The sequence below is a fragment of the Myotis daubentonii genome, chromosome 9 (assembly GCF_963259705.1).
Source record: "Myotis daubentonii chromosome 9, mMyoDau2.1, whole genome shotgun sequence".
NCBI classification, from domain to species: Eukaryota; Metazoa; Chordata; class Mammalia; order Chiroptera; family Vespertilionidae; genus Myotis; species Myotis daubentonii.
The window spans coordinates 71,460,525-71,476,409 of NC_081848.1; the positions used below are offsets into that span (position 1 = coordinate 71,460,525).

The window sequence follows — 15,885 nt, forward strand, 5'->3', positions numbered from 1 at the left end:
TTTGTTCTCTCCCACTGTGTCCCTCTATGTAATCTTTTCTTTTTCTCTGTGTGGATGTGTCATGGTTCATTCAACCAGCCACCCATCAAGGGATTTGGGTTGTTTCCAGTTTGTTTGTTTTTCTATTACAAATAGTATTGCAATGAATAACCTAGTGCTTTTATCTTTTTGTATTTTTTATTTTGCTCAAAGGATATTGCTTCAATGTTCTTGAAGGATATTTTCATTGGGGATGTAATTCTAGGTTGACATTTATTTCCTTTCATCCCACTGAAGAGGTAATTAAAATATCTTCTGGTATTATTACTGTCAACAAGTCAACTCTCAGTCTGACTGAGGCTTCTTTGAAAGTAATCTCTCTTTTCTCCCTTGCTGTTTTTTAATAAACTATTCTCTTTTTCAATGGTTTTCTGTAGTTTCACCATGATATGTCTAGCAGGTATATATTTTTATCTTTCTTGAGATTATTTAGACTTTTGGTATCTGTAGATTAGTATCTTTCACCATTTCTGAAAAAATCCTCAGCCATTCTCTCTTCAAATATTGCCTCTTACTCTTTCTCTCTTTTCTATCCTTTGTGGGTAGATCTTCTAACTACCTTTTATATTTCTTATGACTACTTCTATATTTTTCTTCTTTCCTTGTTAAATTCTGGATATTTATTCTGACTTGAGTTCACAAATGCCCTATTCTGATGTGTCTAATCTATAATTAAACTCCTCATTGAGTTACTCAAGTTTAGTTACTATATTTTTTCTTTCTCAAAATTATATTTGTTTTTATAATAGTCAATAATACTTTTTATAGTTTCTTAATTATTGCAGATAGTTTCAACCCCCTAGTTCATTTCTTTAAACATATTAAGCATCAGTATTTTCTTCTCTGGGTCTAATGATTTTAACATCTTGAGTTTTTGAGGCGTCTGTTTCTGTTGGTTCTCACTCATGGTTTTACAATTCCTTATGCATGCCAAAGATTGTATATGAAAAATTAGTTGTAGGAGTAATTCAAGACCAGTTTGACAGTAATTTTCTTCATAAAAGATTCTTTTTCAGAAAATACTTTTGTTTACTTCTACCGAGCACCTTGATGTACTAACACTTTGAAACTATATTAATTGTGTTCAAGGCTTGAGATTCCCTGGGTTACCATGTGAAGCAAACTTGAGTTGCAAGTCTGCTCAAAGGCTGACTTGCTTCCTATTTACTTCTATCCTGAAGTTATAGATATTTGAGGTTCCAACTTAAAGGGGAAGAGTTATCAGTTCTGTAACTGATTCTGCTGGATTAGCAAAGGACCTCATGGCAAAAGTAATTTTGAGTGTTGGGCTTTCTTCTCTGAGTTTTCACCTTCTAGATTTTGGCCCACAATGCCTCACTATCTTGCCTATCTGTTTACTCTTTTTTACTTTTAACAAAATAATATTTCACCCAGCCTTGGAAGTTGTCACTAGTAGGAGGATCTGTCCAAAGGATTTAGCTTTCCATTTAGAGAAAAACAAGTTTATTTGCATCCTCATAAATTTTAGAGCTAGGCGTCAGGAACTCCAAGGCTTGCTGGAAACCACCAGAAGCTAGGAGAGAGGCCTGGTATCTGCTTCTAAAAGGAACCAACCCGTCCAGCACCTGGCCTTATGGCAGCCGGAGGACACTAATACAGCTGGCTACCATAAGGAGTCAGACCATCAGTGTGACCCCTGCTCTAAATGCAAACATGTATATTTTGCGATGGAAGACTCCTCCAGTCTTGGCTTTTGGAGTCTCATAATGGCCATTCCTCAAATACGTATTGAACACCTCCCATTTGCCAGGTACTGAGTGCTGAGGACAAAACTTTCTGAGACAAAGAGACAAAACTTTCTGCCTTAGTGGAGCTTTCATTCCGGTGAGTATCAGTTCAATAGTTGGATACTTTGGCTCCTCTCATACTCCCCATATTATGATCTTATACATGCGCTGGAGGAAAACTAAGATGAAAAGTTATGCGGTGGGAAGTGCCACTTACTAAATGAAGAAATACAACACGAGAAACATGGGGAGTGAACTATCCTTAAGTCCTCATTCTTTGAGTGAGGATTCAAGAGCAGCTCCCTCAACACTCATTAAAACCACCTCAATGCTCCTCCACCGTTTCCCTTTCAAAGATGCTGCTCTTTTCTTTCCTGATCTGGGAGCCCCTCCTACATCAAACTGCAATCCAACTGCCCTCTCCTACCCCACCACTGGGGTTGAGGGCAGACCAAAGTAAAATTTTTGGACTATTAATAACATGGGGATGGTATTTAATTAAGCATTATTACCTTGCCAACTTTGGCCACATATACCGAGGTTTCTTTTCTAGCATATATAAAATCAACCAAAGAACAAGGCATCTGCATTTTTTTAAAGGCCACTCCTGGTATTGACGTGATGTATATGCAGATGGGGTCCATCTACAGAACACTTACATATTAAAACTACCATTCAGAATCATTTTGTGCGCAGAGCATACACAACCGTTGCTTAGCTGCCTGGGATAAACAGTGCTGGATTATCTCACAAAATATGTGTCCTCACCTGTATTTTTGCTACTGAACATATCTCACATTCTGCAGTCTTTTTTCTGAGACACGGGATCACTTAAGTCCAGTGCATGTCGGTATCATTTTGGGTGGATGCGTACTTGTAAAAGATAAAAAATTCTCTAAGGTGTGATTTAGCATGATTGAGGGTCCAAGTGTTTGCATTTAACCAGCTTCCAGGGGATTCTGGTGTATGGAAACCCTGCTCCTGGTGTTATCCCCTGGCCTTGGCTCATTGCTTGGGTTACACGTGACCTTTTCCCTTTCACTGAGATCCATCCTTTACTTGGCTCTATTGGTAAATCTGAAACAGAAACTCCCTTCTTGTGCCTGTCAGTGACAGCTTGTCACCTGTGTCCTAGTGTATATCTCCTAATCTGCTGGGTTTAGCGCTGTCACCAGCTATGACCAGATGGACCCATACTTCCTGGGAGGCATGAGACTGTCTGGTCACCAACAGGACTGCACAGTCAAGCACAGCTTTAAGTTTCAGATGGGTTAGAAGGCCACTCCTGGTATTGGCATGAATCACCAAAAACATTTCAACCATATACAACTCAAAATCAAGTATTAGAATATCAATGATTTTATTTTCCTGAGAATTAGTTACTACGCAGAATCCATATGCATGGATTTCTAGAAGCCCAGAGCTACTTTCATGGGGCTGGGGATCTGAACACCGATGTGAAGGGCAGGTGGGGACACAACTCATAAAGGTCAAATGAGTCCGGGTTCTAGTTCTGCTCTTTGCCTGGAATGGGATTTTAGAACTAGGCCCTCTCCTTCTTGGAACCATCAGAGTACCCTCATCCTTTACAGCTCAGCACACTCTTGCAGGACTGTGGGGACAAGTCAATGAAAGAGTGGATGAGAAGGTAAAGAATTATAGTCATTCATATAGTCAACAAGTATTTATCAAGTTGGACCAGGAGATACAATGGCAACAACAGCAGATATGATGTCAGAATCTATCAGGGTAGACAGACAGGAACTGAATAATAAAATAAGTAACTGTGAGCTTGCCATTTCAGTGCTAAGAAGTAGGGGGTCAATGATCAAAGTCATGGCCCAGTGACAGGGAGCTGCCCACAAGCACTGGTGAGGGCTATTCCCAGAGCTGCTGGCAGAGCAAAGCACGGCCTGGTTGAGGGGACGCAGTGGGAGCAGGAATAGTAGAAGGCAGCACAGAAGTTGGAAGGGTGAGGCCAGAAGAGGACAGTTCGGGTCAATAGCTGACGCCCAGGAAGCTGGGTGTGGAGGACTATTCACGGGTCGGGACTTCCGTGTGTTGCACTTTGTCATCTGCGTGACATCCCTCAGGCTGGTCCCCTGGGTGTCTCTCCATCCTCAATCTACCAAAACCCTTTCCATCGTATACTCATCAGTTTATCTGTCTCACTCTCATGACATGTATAAGGCGACAACATGACACAGTAGTCAGAATGCAGGCTCTGGATGTTGCCTGTGTGACCTTGGGCAAGATGTTTCATCTCTCTCAGCCTCCGTTTCCTCTTCCAAGAATAAGGAAAGATTGTTACTTATCTCACAGGATCAGTCTAATGAATTAATACATGTCAAAGTTTTAGAACAGGACCTGGCACATAGTAACTGGGGAATAAATATTAGCTATTAATATTACTGGTGTTCTAAACACTTTAACATAATGGCTCATTTACTTCTTGTAGAACCTTACGGCAGTTACTATTATTACTGACACTTTATAGGTAAGAGTTCTATCATTCATTTAAAAATATGTTAGGATCTAAGATTGACAATGAGCAAAACAAACGTAGGCCCTGCTCTTAGATGCAGGAAGAGCAGTTAATGCATTGGGGACAATTTGAGCCTCCATACAAATCATGATAGTGACAATCACAAGGTGTTAAATAAAACAGGAATTCGTGACTCCATACTGATATAAATAAATGAGTGCATAAATAAATAAATAAATAGGGGAATTCTTTGTTTTATGTTAGAATGCCAACTAAAGAGTCCTGTTCAGGTGGCTCTGTTGGTTGGAGTGTCATCCCTGTACACCAAAAGGTTGCATGTTCAATTCCCAGTCAGGACATATACCTAGGTTACAGGTTCAATCCCTGGTCAGGCACTTACAGGAGGCGACCAACCAATGTTTCTCTCTCATATAGAACTTTCTCTCTTTTTCTCCCTTCCTCTCTCTCTAAGTAAAATTTTTAAAAAACATATTCTCAGGTGAGGATTAAAGAAAGAAAAAAGAATTCCAACTAATGAATGTCGAGGAAATGGAGTTGTTTTTTTTTTTAAAAAAATCACCAATTAGCAAATATCACAGTAGTAAATGACTCAGGCAAGAATTTTCTTTTTTTTTTTTTAATTTTTATTTATTTTTTTTTTATTGCTTAAAGTATTACAAAGGGTATTACATATGTATCCATTTTATCCCCCCGCCCTAGACAGTCCCCTAGCCTCCCCTATCACCCAGTGTCTTATGTCCATTGGTTATGCTTATATGCATGCATACAAGTCCTTTAGTTGATCTCTTACCCCCCTACCTCCTGCCCCCCAACCCACCCCGGCCTTCCCCGTGCAGTTTGACAATCTGTTTGAGACAGCTCTGCCTCTGTATCTATTATTGTTCAAAAGTTTATAATGGTCTCTATTGTCCATGAATGAGTGAGATCATGTGGTATTTTTCCTTTATTGACTGGCTTATTTCACTTAGCATAATGCTCTCCAGTTCCATCCATGACGTTGCAAATGGTAAGAGTTCCTTCCTTTTTACAGCAGCATAGTATTCCATCGTGTAGATGTACCACAGTTTTCTAATCCATTCATCTACTGATGGGCACTTAGGCTGTTTCCAGATCTTAGCTATGGTGAATTGTGCTGCTATGAACATAGGGGTGCATATATCCTTTCTGATTGGTGTTTCTGGTTTCTTGGGATATATTCCTAGAAGTGGGATCACAGGGTCAAATGGGAGTTCCATTTTCAGTTTTTTAAGGAAACTCCATACTGTCTTCCATAGTGGCTGCACCAGTCTGCATTCCCACCAGCAGTGCACAAGTGTTCCTTTTTCTCCACATCCTCTCCAGCACTTGTCGTTTGTTGATTTGTTGATGATAGCCAGTCTGACAGGTGTGAGATGGTACCTCATTGCTGTTTTGATTTGCATCTCTCGGATGATTAGCGACTTTGAGCATGTTTTCATATGTCTCTTGGCTTTCTGAATGTCCTCTTTTGAAAGGTGTCTATTTAGGTCCTTTGCCCATTTTTTGATTGGATTGTTTATCTTCCTTTTGTTAAGTTGTATGAGTTCCCTATAAATTTTGGAGATTAGGCCCTTATCAGATATGTCATTGGCAAATATGTTTTCCCACTCAGTGGGTTTTCTCGTTGTTTTGTTGATGGTTTCTTTTGCTGTGCAGAAGCTTTTTATTTTGATGTAGTCCCATTTGTTCATTTTTTCTTTAGTTTCAAGTGCCCTAGGAGCTGTATCAGTGAAGAAATTGCTTCGGCATATGTCTGAAATTTTCTTGCCTTTGGATTCTTCTAGAATTTTTATGGTATCCTGTCGTACATTTAAGTCCTTTATCCATTTTGAGTTTATTTTTGTATATGGTGTAAGTTGGTGGTCTAGTTTCATTTTCTTGCATATATCTGTCCAATTTTCCCAACACCATTTGTTGAAGAGACTATCTTGGCTCCATTGTATGTTCTTGCCTCCTTTGTCAAATATTAATTGAGCATATTGGTTCGGGCCGATTTCTGGGCTCTCTATTCTATTCCATTGATCTGTATGCCTATTCTTGTGCCAGTACCAGGCAGTTTTGAGAACAGTGGCTTTGTAATACAACTTGATATCTGGTATTGAGATCCCACCTACTTTGTTCTTTTTCAGGATTGCTGCAGCTATTCGGGGTCTTCTTTTATTCCAGATGAATTTTTGGAAAGTTCGTTCTAGATCTCTGAAGTATGCTGTTGGTATTTTAATGGGAAGTGCGTTGAATTTATAGATTGCTTTGGGTAGTATGGACATTTTAATGATGTTGATTCTACCAATCCATGAACACGGTATGTTCTTCCATCTGTTTATGTCTTCCTCTATGTCTTTTTTCAACGTTCAGGCAAGAATTTTCAATGGATGCTAAAACCATGGGGTGAAAATCTGATGAAGAATGGTATATTTACATCTTTTCAAAATACTTACTAATTCCAATGAGGAAAATCACGTCTTTATAGAAGAGCCTGGCGGACACCACCTTAACTAACTGTCTAAAGCAGTGATGGCGAACCTTTTGAGCTCTGCGTGTCAGCATTTTGAAAAACCCTAACTTAACTCTGGTGCCGTGTCACATAAAGAAATTTTTTGATATTTGCAACCATAGTAAAACAAAGACTTATATTTTTGACATTTATTTTATATATTTAAATGCCATTTAACAAAGAAAAATTAGCCAAAAAAATGAGTTCGCGTGTCACCTCTGACACGCGTGTCATAGGTTCTCCATCATGGTCTAAAGTCACCATCTCAGGGATGGGACAAACTGAATCACGTGCCTCCTGAGGCACTGAGGACACAACAGTGCTTCCGTGGCATTCCTGCCACATGTGCAGAGCCTGAATTTAGTCACAGAGGAACAGCAGACAGACTCCAAAGTAAGGACATTCTACAAAATAACTAATGAGTACTCTTCAAAGATGTTAAGATCATAAGAGACAAAAGCAGCCTGAGAGACTCTTCCAGATCAGAAACCTAACGACTAAGTGCAACATGGGATGCTGGACATGACCCTGGACCAGAAAAAACATGATATATAAAGGTCATCATTGGAACAACTGAAAAAATATGAATGTCTCTAGTTTACATCATAGTATTCTATTCATATTAATTTCCTGAATTCGATAAGTGCACTATGGATATGAAAGGCAATACCCCTGTTTTTAGGAGAATATTGTGAGGGATACTGAGGAGCAAAGGAGCTCCTTATTTGCAAGGATCTCTCATATGGTCCAGACAATAATAATAATGATGTGTGTGTGTGTGTGTGTGTGTGTGTGTGTGTGTGTGTGTAGACAGGTAGATAAATCAACAGATAAAATAATAAAGCAAATGATGCAAAACGAAAACACTTGGGGAATCTGGGTTAAGGACATTCAGAAGTTCTTTGTGCTATTTTTGTATCATTGTCCCCTGAAATTATTTAAAAATTAAAAGCTATCCAAAAAACCAAGAGAAACTTACACCCTCCCTCCAAGCCTGTTTTGGGGGGATGGGATGGGATGGGAGGAGTGAGGCATTGAGACAGCTGAGGGCGGATCTGTCTGTAGAATCTGCAGACCCACCAGGTGGCTGTGTCTCTCTGCAGACTAGCTGCTTCCGGCTGCTGGGAAAGGGTGCTGACAGCCAGAAACATCATTTCTGGCCCCTTTCCAGCGAAGGAGGAAACAGTGAAAGCTCTGTGAGGCGGAGGAGCTGGTCCCTGAGGACCGGCGCCAGGAAGCGGAGGTGTGGGCTGGAGGTGGGGTCCTGGCAGGGTCTGCCGGTCAGCAGAGCTTGCGGGGACAGGGATTCACTGCCCCTGGGCTCCCTCCCACCGCAGGGAAAGGGGAAGGAGGGCCCGGAAGGAGACCGAACATTTGCTAGGTGCCTGCTATCTGCCAAACACTCTTTTGAGTGGCTTGCATATATTACCTCACTAATCCTCACAGAGTTTTGAGATACCCTCTGTTATTATTATTCCTGTTTTAGAGATGAGGATAATAGAGGTTTAGAGAGGCAAGGGCAGAGATTCTGTTTGGAGCAGAACAGTGGAATGCATGTGCTAATTGACTTTTATGCTAAAAGCAACTTTAAAAGCTGGTTAAAAAAATTTTTTTTAAAAAATTAGTCAATGATCTGGCAAGAAAATATGGAATACTCAGAAGTCCCAAAATAAGAGAAATAGTGGGCAGGGCAGGAGGCAGCCTTTCACCTTGAGGGCATTGCCAAATCATGGGGACCTTGACCTTGGTACTCCTGGGATGACAGAGATGAGAAGTGCAAGAGTCAACCCAGGGCCCATCCCAAGGGGGAGATTAATGGAACACCCAGACCTGCACAAAGCTGGATCTCTAGTCCCATCCCCCCACTCCCACCCCCACCCCTGCATCAGGTTAGGGAAAAACTAGGAGCGAAACCCACCACTCACCATCCCCACTAAAACCTACAAGGAAATCCTAGCATTTTCCCTGAGAATCCACAGCGCAAATGGGCTGTCAGTGGGTTTTGAAGCCTGGCTTCACACTCCCTGGTTAAGCTAGAACAGCTCAAGCTGAAGTTCAGATGCACAGCTGTGCAGCAGATAACCAGCAGCTCCCTTCAGCAGGACTAGTTACAGCAGCGCAGGAAACAAGAGCATGAGCAGGACACGGAACCTCTCTCCTGAGGGATCTCAGGGACAGAAAAGCAAGGAGGGTGTGCAAGGTAAGTTCCCTGCTGCGGCACGAGACCCACCCCACAGTCCCCGAAAGAAGAAACAACCGCATTTTTCTTTCCTGTAACAGGCCAGGTGGGCCAATAGCTCTGCTTACTTGGTTGTTCAGGGCCCCAAGTTCCCCCCCCACCGCCCCAAGTTGTAGCTTCATCAATCCCTGAGACCATGTCATCATCTGCTTGGTAGAAGCCAAGTTACCATCATTTCCAGGTTGCCCCTGGTCGGAGGGAAGGGAAAGTGTGGAGCTGGCATACTCCTAATCTCAGGTCTGGGTCCAGGAGAGGCAAACATGACTTGCACTCACATTTGCTGGGAGGAAACTTGGCACTGGATAAACTTAAATCCAAGGCCTGGGGTGGGCTGGGACTGGTCGGGCTTCCTGCCTAGGAGAATGGATAGAACAGATCCTAGGGAACCACGAACAGTCTCTGACACAGCCCATCCCTCTGGCCGCTAACTACGTGGGAGACACACCCAAGTCCACCCAGTTACAGCACCCTGATCTCTGAGTGACGCCCAGGCCTCGCTCAGATGTGGTTCAGGTGTGGGCCCTGAGGCCACGTGACTGGTAAGCTAAGGGACAGTTTGCTCCACCCCCCGGACCAGTAGGCTATGATAAAACAGGGAAGTGAGACCAGAGAAACATGCCCACTCACAGGAGAGCCAGGGGCCAGCATGCAGTAGTCCCGGGGCAGGAACTGAGGACCCCTGCCCTGGCCCTGGAGGTCCTGGCTGCACTGGTCTTGCCCTCTGGAAGATTCTCCCTTGTCGACTGTCCTCATCTGACCTGGATGTCAGAAAATATGTCTTCCTTGAAGGCTATTTTGGGGCTTTTATAGTTTCTTTGGAAAAAACAATTCCTTGGAAGATTCATTAGGGATCAAACTCTATTTGCTTAGTGTCATCTCATGAACAAGTAATGAGGCTTTGCTGTTTTCTCACAGATTCTCAAGCCTGCTTCATGCCTTTCCTCCCTCGCTCTGGCTCCCAAGCCTGTCCCCCAACAGTGCTGTGACGGCGACTTTGAGACCTACTGAAAGAACAGGCTAAGAGAGAAGCAACCCCGAGGTCTGACCTTTGCCTTGGCGCTGGCTCCCTTGCATGAATGTTTTGTGTGCTGGATAGTCTCTGAGAAAGGCTCTCAGCCACAACCGTCTGATCTCCTATGTTTGGGTGACAGGAGCAGATGGCTGTTCCCTACATTTCCGGATCCTTGCTATTCCCTTTCACCTCTGCTGGAAATCCGGTTAATGTTTGCGGTGCTCACGTCTTTTCTTTGAATGTCACTACAACTAACAAGGAGCAGCCGGTACTCACTAACCTCCTGGCTCTTCCCAACTTCTCTTGAGTTACAGCCTTCGAAGGCAAAGATCTGCCTTTTAAGCTATCGAAGGAGACAATTTCACCTATTACTTGGCCCAGAGTCCCCACATGCCCAGCCTACAATATCAGTGTTCCTGCTGCCTGCCCACTAGGATCAGCCCACTAGGACCCCATTCTCGTGCCCATTTTTATATTCATCAGGGTAAGGATTATTGGGTGTGTGTGTGAGTGTGAGTGTGTGTGTGTGTGTGTGTGTGTGTGTGTGTGTGTCTGGGCCCGCATGCCCCACAGTGCACAGGGCATGGCTCAGCAGGTCCTAGCCCTCACACAGACCACTCATTGATGATGCAAAGCAGATTTCGTGTGCCCAGCAGCTTTTTATGGGGTGGCGTTGTATAGCAGACCAAAGAACAGCTCATTTTAAGACCTCAGAACAGATATAACAGCCAATACGGTGGGTTTTATGAGGCATGGATCTGAGGGTCGCAGGCTCAGAAGGTCTGGCCTCTCCGGGAATGTCTTGCACATTCTGGAAAATGTGGGAAGGGGAGTTCTGTCAGAACCCTCCCGGGAAGACCAGAGGGAAGGTCGGAGGCTACCTGAAGGCCAGCCTGGCGGGTCAGAGAGACGGAGCGGGGCCAAGGGCAATGACACATTGCTGAGGTCTCGAGCCGGCAGCAGGGTGGCACTCATGTGGTTATTTTGGGTTTGGAAGGAATTGTTCAGCACAGACACACCAGCCCAGAGTAGCTGGGACTCTCCTTGGGGCTGGGAAAGGGGGGTGGGATGAAGGCCTCCATCTCCCCATCCTGCATGAAGGAGCTGGGTGCCGAGTCTGTATGAACGCTGCCTCTGCCCAGCCACCAGGGCCAGGACCCTACGGCTGTAAGGTGCTGTATGATAGCCCGGGGCCTTTACAAACTTCAGAACATAAAGGTAAGAAAGCCATCAGGGAAAGAGAGGAGAAGTGATTTGCTCAAGGCCACATGCAAGGGAGGAGCAGTGCGGGGCTGGAGTCCGGCACGTCCCGCTTCCCACTAAGCACTCTTACAGAACCACTGCCATCTTCCCCGTCCCCACAGCTGGAGCACATCGGGGTGGGAGTCGCATGTCCCCACCCTGGTGAGGGGAACAGGACATGGCCCTGTCATGAGGAAACCTGCTCTGGGTCAGAATGGCCGAGGGAGGACTCTTAGGCTGCTACCAAGAGACCCAGCAGGAATGCAGCAGGTTCGGGAAGACAGGAGTCCACATTCCACAGCCACCACAGGCAGCTCAGTGTCACCAGACGCCTGGCCACTGCAGTCATGCTCGGTCAATGGCAGCCGCAGGTAGGCCCCTGGCCTGTCTTTAGGGGAAAATAAGAATGACCTGCCCACGTCTTCCGGCCCGGGCCCAGTGTGGCAGGCGCACTTGCTTGCTCATCCCTTCGCAGAGAGCTTCAGCACGTGGCCATGCTCTCACAGAAGAGACAGAGATCGGCTGACCCTGTGCCCAGGAAGATGCGGAAAACAGACTCCAGGGGAGCATTTGCGGTCTGCACTGTGGGCTGCCCGGCTGGCGGCCAGGTGTCAGTGTCATCTTCCCACAACAGAACACACTCCGCCCCCTCCGAGGAAGTGGATCCCAAACTCCACCTAGTTACACTTCCAGATTCAAGTGCAGGATGTCTGGGGAAGGACGTCCTCTCCGCCACATAGGGTTCCGCATGGTCTATTGACATGCAAACTGCAAGGCAAGTCATGTGTCCCCCGCAGCTCCGGGCACCTGCTGGGAGGTGGAAGAGGGTGCCAGGCAGGGTTCTCTGAGCAGTGGATTGACGATAGGATTAAGTGTGCAAGGATTTCAGTAGGAGACATGCCTGTGTGGAATGAAGCAGAGAGGGAGCCAGCAGGCTACGAGGCAAGAGACCCTGAGAGGAGAGCGGGAGAGGTGTCTATGGACAGCCCTGCAGTCTAAGAAAGCTCCTGCAGAGCCGTCGGGAAAGCCTTGAGCCCAAGTCCACCAACAAAGGAATCTCAGGCCTCCCAGGACAGTTCTGCCTTAGTTTCCAAGCCATGCACACAGGCATTGGTGGGGAGCAGCCTGTGGGGAGCATGGGATGGATTTCAAAGCCAGAGCTGCTCTGGAAGATTTTCCTGTAACAGAAGGTCTGCAAGGCCCATTCTCATGGCTACCACAGGGTGTGACAGACAGAAGTTGGGGTTCGTATCCTTGAAAGAACACAGGCTTTGAAATTAAAAAAAAAAAATACTGGGTTGCAACCCAGCTCACCACTGACTAGCTATATGGCATTGGGCAAGAAACCTAACCCCAATGTAGTTTTGTCATCTGTACAACGCCTGGGACAGGTTATCAGGACGGAAGTGGAGTACCCCTATGAGGTGCTCACTCAACAGCAGCCTTTATCTCCTCCTATTTTGCCAGAGCCCAGTGGGCCTAGGGTCCACCGTAAATGTGCTCCCTAAGGGAGGATGCCCAAGTCCACGGCTGACCCATTCCCGGGAATCACACACAGCCCATCCCTCTCACCCCACACCAAGCGGGCCCAGAAATGGCACACAGTGAGCTGCAGAGGCCAAGCTGGCCTTCAAAATGGTCCAAGAAACACCCTGATAAATAACTCCCCTGAGCCAAAGAGAAATATTTAGTAGAGGCTGCCAGCTGGAGCTGGGATGGCCACTTGTTACCTCCTCTGGGATCCAGCGTGTTGGAAAACTGGTCGCCCAGGCCGGGACTGTGGGCTGAGGCCCAGACGGGGCAGGAAGGAAGGAGGTGTCTCCTTGGACAAGCCTGCAAATCCCAAGGGCTGTAATCCAGACGGCTGGGCGGGCCCCCACCCTCCCCAGCTCCGCAAGCGAAGCAGCTCCGAGAGGCAGCCTCTCTCCTCCGATGCCCGTTCTCCAGAGCACTTCTCTCTCTCCTTCCCTCCCTCCTACTCTCCCTGGGCCCCTTTCCCCACCCCCCACCCCCCTCATTTCTGTCCATCTTTTGAAAATTTCTGGCTCCTGACTCTCTCTGTGTTTCCCCCTCTCTCCATATATATCTCCGAGTTTCCCGTCTCTCAGAGGGCCTTCGTCCTCCCCATCTTTCTGGTTCTCATGCTCTCTTGCTCTCTCAGCCCATGTCTCTCCCTCTCTTTCCTCTTCTCCCACCATTTGGCCTCCAGGCCCAGCTCAGCTGCCTCTGTGGAGCTGTGTGCTGCCTTGGAATGCCTTCAAGCTACCGGGAGGAGCCGAGCCCCAGCAGTTCCACAGGGACCTCATAGGAGCCGCTCCCGCCCCCTCCTTTCTCTGCTGTGCAGGGAAGAGATGCCCAGCAGAGAGCATCCCAGACCAGCCTGCTGCCTCTAACACGGGGGCATCCCAACCTCCCCTCCCTTGCCCCTCGGTTCATGTCACTGCCTCTTCCAATCGTCTTTCTATATCCAACCCTGAGAACTAATTGCCAGTTGTAGGCAAAACAAAGAAACTGGGACAAATTGGACTCACTTTTATACCAGAGAGTGGGGAATTAGCTTGATTAAATGCAAAACATTTATTCAGTAGAATAACTTAAAGACAAATCAGGAAGCAGGCAAGATGAGCATCAATCCTCCTCACTGCCTCCTTACTCATCTTAACCCGACAAACACTGCAGAAGCACTGACTGAGTAGCTGAGCAGGAGCTGGTGATGGGACGTGGTCCCCACAACAACCCCGGATGCTGGCCAGGGTGACCCACGCAGGCCTTCAGCTAGGGAAGGAGGCCTTCCAACAGGAAGAGGGGTATTGTGGTGCCCACAGGGGAGACGCCCAAGCCAGGATCTCTGGCCTACAGGGTGTGACAGCCACTGGGAAGGTTTGGGGCACTAGCCCCTGACGAGTAAAAGGAGGAACTACTGCTGAGGCTATAAGATAAGAGAGGGTGGGGGACAAGTTGAGGGAAGAGAAGGGGAGTAAGGGGATTCAGAGTTCAGCAACCCTCCTCCTCCCCGAGGTGCTCAAACCAGCCTAGCCATGGCAGCTGCCGGACATCAGGATCAAAGCCTCACTCACAGCTGCCGCCCAGGCTGAGGCGTGTGCAAGGAAGGGCCTTCCGTCAGGAGCCCTGGCCACAGTGGAACTGGCTGCCACTGCGGACTGCCATGGCCAGTGTGTTCCCTGGGCTAGGACAGCGCCACAGACCCCAGTCCCCTCTGAGCCAGTGAGGGGAACATTCAGGCCCTGCGGGTCCTCTTTTTCTTTCTTTCTTTTCTCTCTCTCTCTCTCTCTCTCTCTCTCTCTCTCGATCTAATTGGCCGCCCTAGCCGGTTTGGCTCAGTGGATAGAGCATCAGCCGGTGGACTGAAGGGTCCTGGGTTCAATTCCAGTCAAGGGCACACGCCCAGGTTGTGGGCTCAATCCCCAGTGTGGGGTGTGCAGGAGGCAGCCAATCAATGATTCCCTCTCATCATTGATGTTTTTCTCTCTCTCTCTCCCTCTCCCTTCCTCTCTGAAATCAATGAAAATAAATAATTTTTAAAAAGATCTAATTGGCCTTATTTAACAATTCAGTACATAAAAAGCTGCTCCTATTTTTGTATCTTTGTTTCATTTCCTCTGCTGCCTGGTTTTCTGCAGAGCCAGGGCCTACAAGAGGTGCGGTGTGAAGAGTAAAAGTCGGTTCAGCCCCCACCACCAGAGGGCGCCCAAGCACAGAAACTGGGAAACCTGGAGAAAGAAGTCGGAAAAGCACCCAAGCTCCCAGCCTGGAATGGTGGGTCAACCCTGAAGTAATCGTGGAGGGGTGGGATGGTAGGGGCTCCAAGTGGGGATCCTGCCCTCCTCGACCGAATGTCGCTTATTACCCCATCACCACCGCTGCCAAGTGGCCCTGTTACGCTGCCAACCCCGAGGGCTTAGGGCGGAGACAGGGGTGCGGGGCCGCTGCTGTGAAGCACTGGAAAGACAGGCTCCGGTGATGTTAGGAGCCCTGGACGCGGAGTCGGGGGAGCTGGCTGCGACTCCTAGCTACTCTCCACGTGACCTTTCCTTCGCTGCTTGCGAAGGTTTGTTTTCTCATCTGTAAACAAAAGGGCGTGGGGAGACTCGGTGGTACCCAAGCGCCCTTCAGGCTCCGACCTAAGACATGCCACACCCTCCTCGCGGAACCCTGGAGAGGGCCAGGTGAAGGGCTGCACGGAGGAAGCGAAGAACTGAAAACACCGCTGTTTGCTCCCGCGGCGCAGGGTCGCGGGCACTCCTCTGCGTCAGGGCGCGGCAGGGGGGGGGCACCCACTCTCGCCCACTCGGACGGACTCCCAGCCCCCCTCGAGTCCCACTACCCACCCAAATGTCCCGCCCGAGTCTTCCACTGCCGGCTCAGGCATCTCCCCACCCGCCACCAGGAAGGGCACGGACTGGGTGGGTCCTCCGGGGCGGGTGGAGGGCGACGACCCTGACGCCAGCCTCCCGCCGGAGTCAGCCGCAGGAGAAGGGCTCCCTCCATCCTCACAGCGCCGACTGCCGCCTCACCAGCGGCTTCAACTCCATCCCGGACGCCGGCGATGGGGAGCAGCCCAGGGAG

The 15,885-nt window shown here is 47.5% G+C and overlaps 1 protein-coding gene across 1 annotated transcript in view; it reads right to left on the reverse strand.

Annotated features, from left to right (window-relative positions):
* The window catches only part of LOC132241240 (probable inactive 1-aminocyclopropane-1-carboxylate synthase-like protein 2), a 110,702-nt gene that overhangs the window by 59,550 nt on the left and 35,267 nt on the right, over positions 1 to 15,885 (reverse strand). The gene's annotated exons all lie outside the window — the stretch shown is intronic.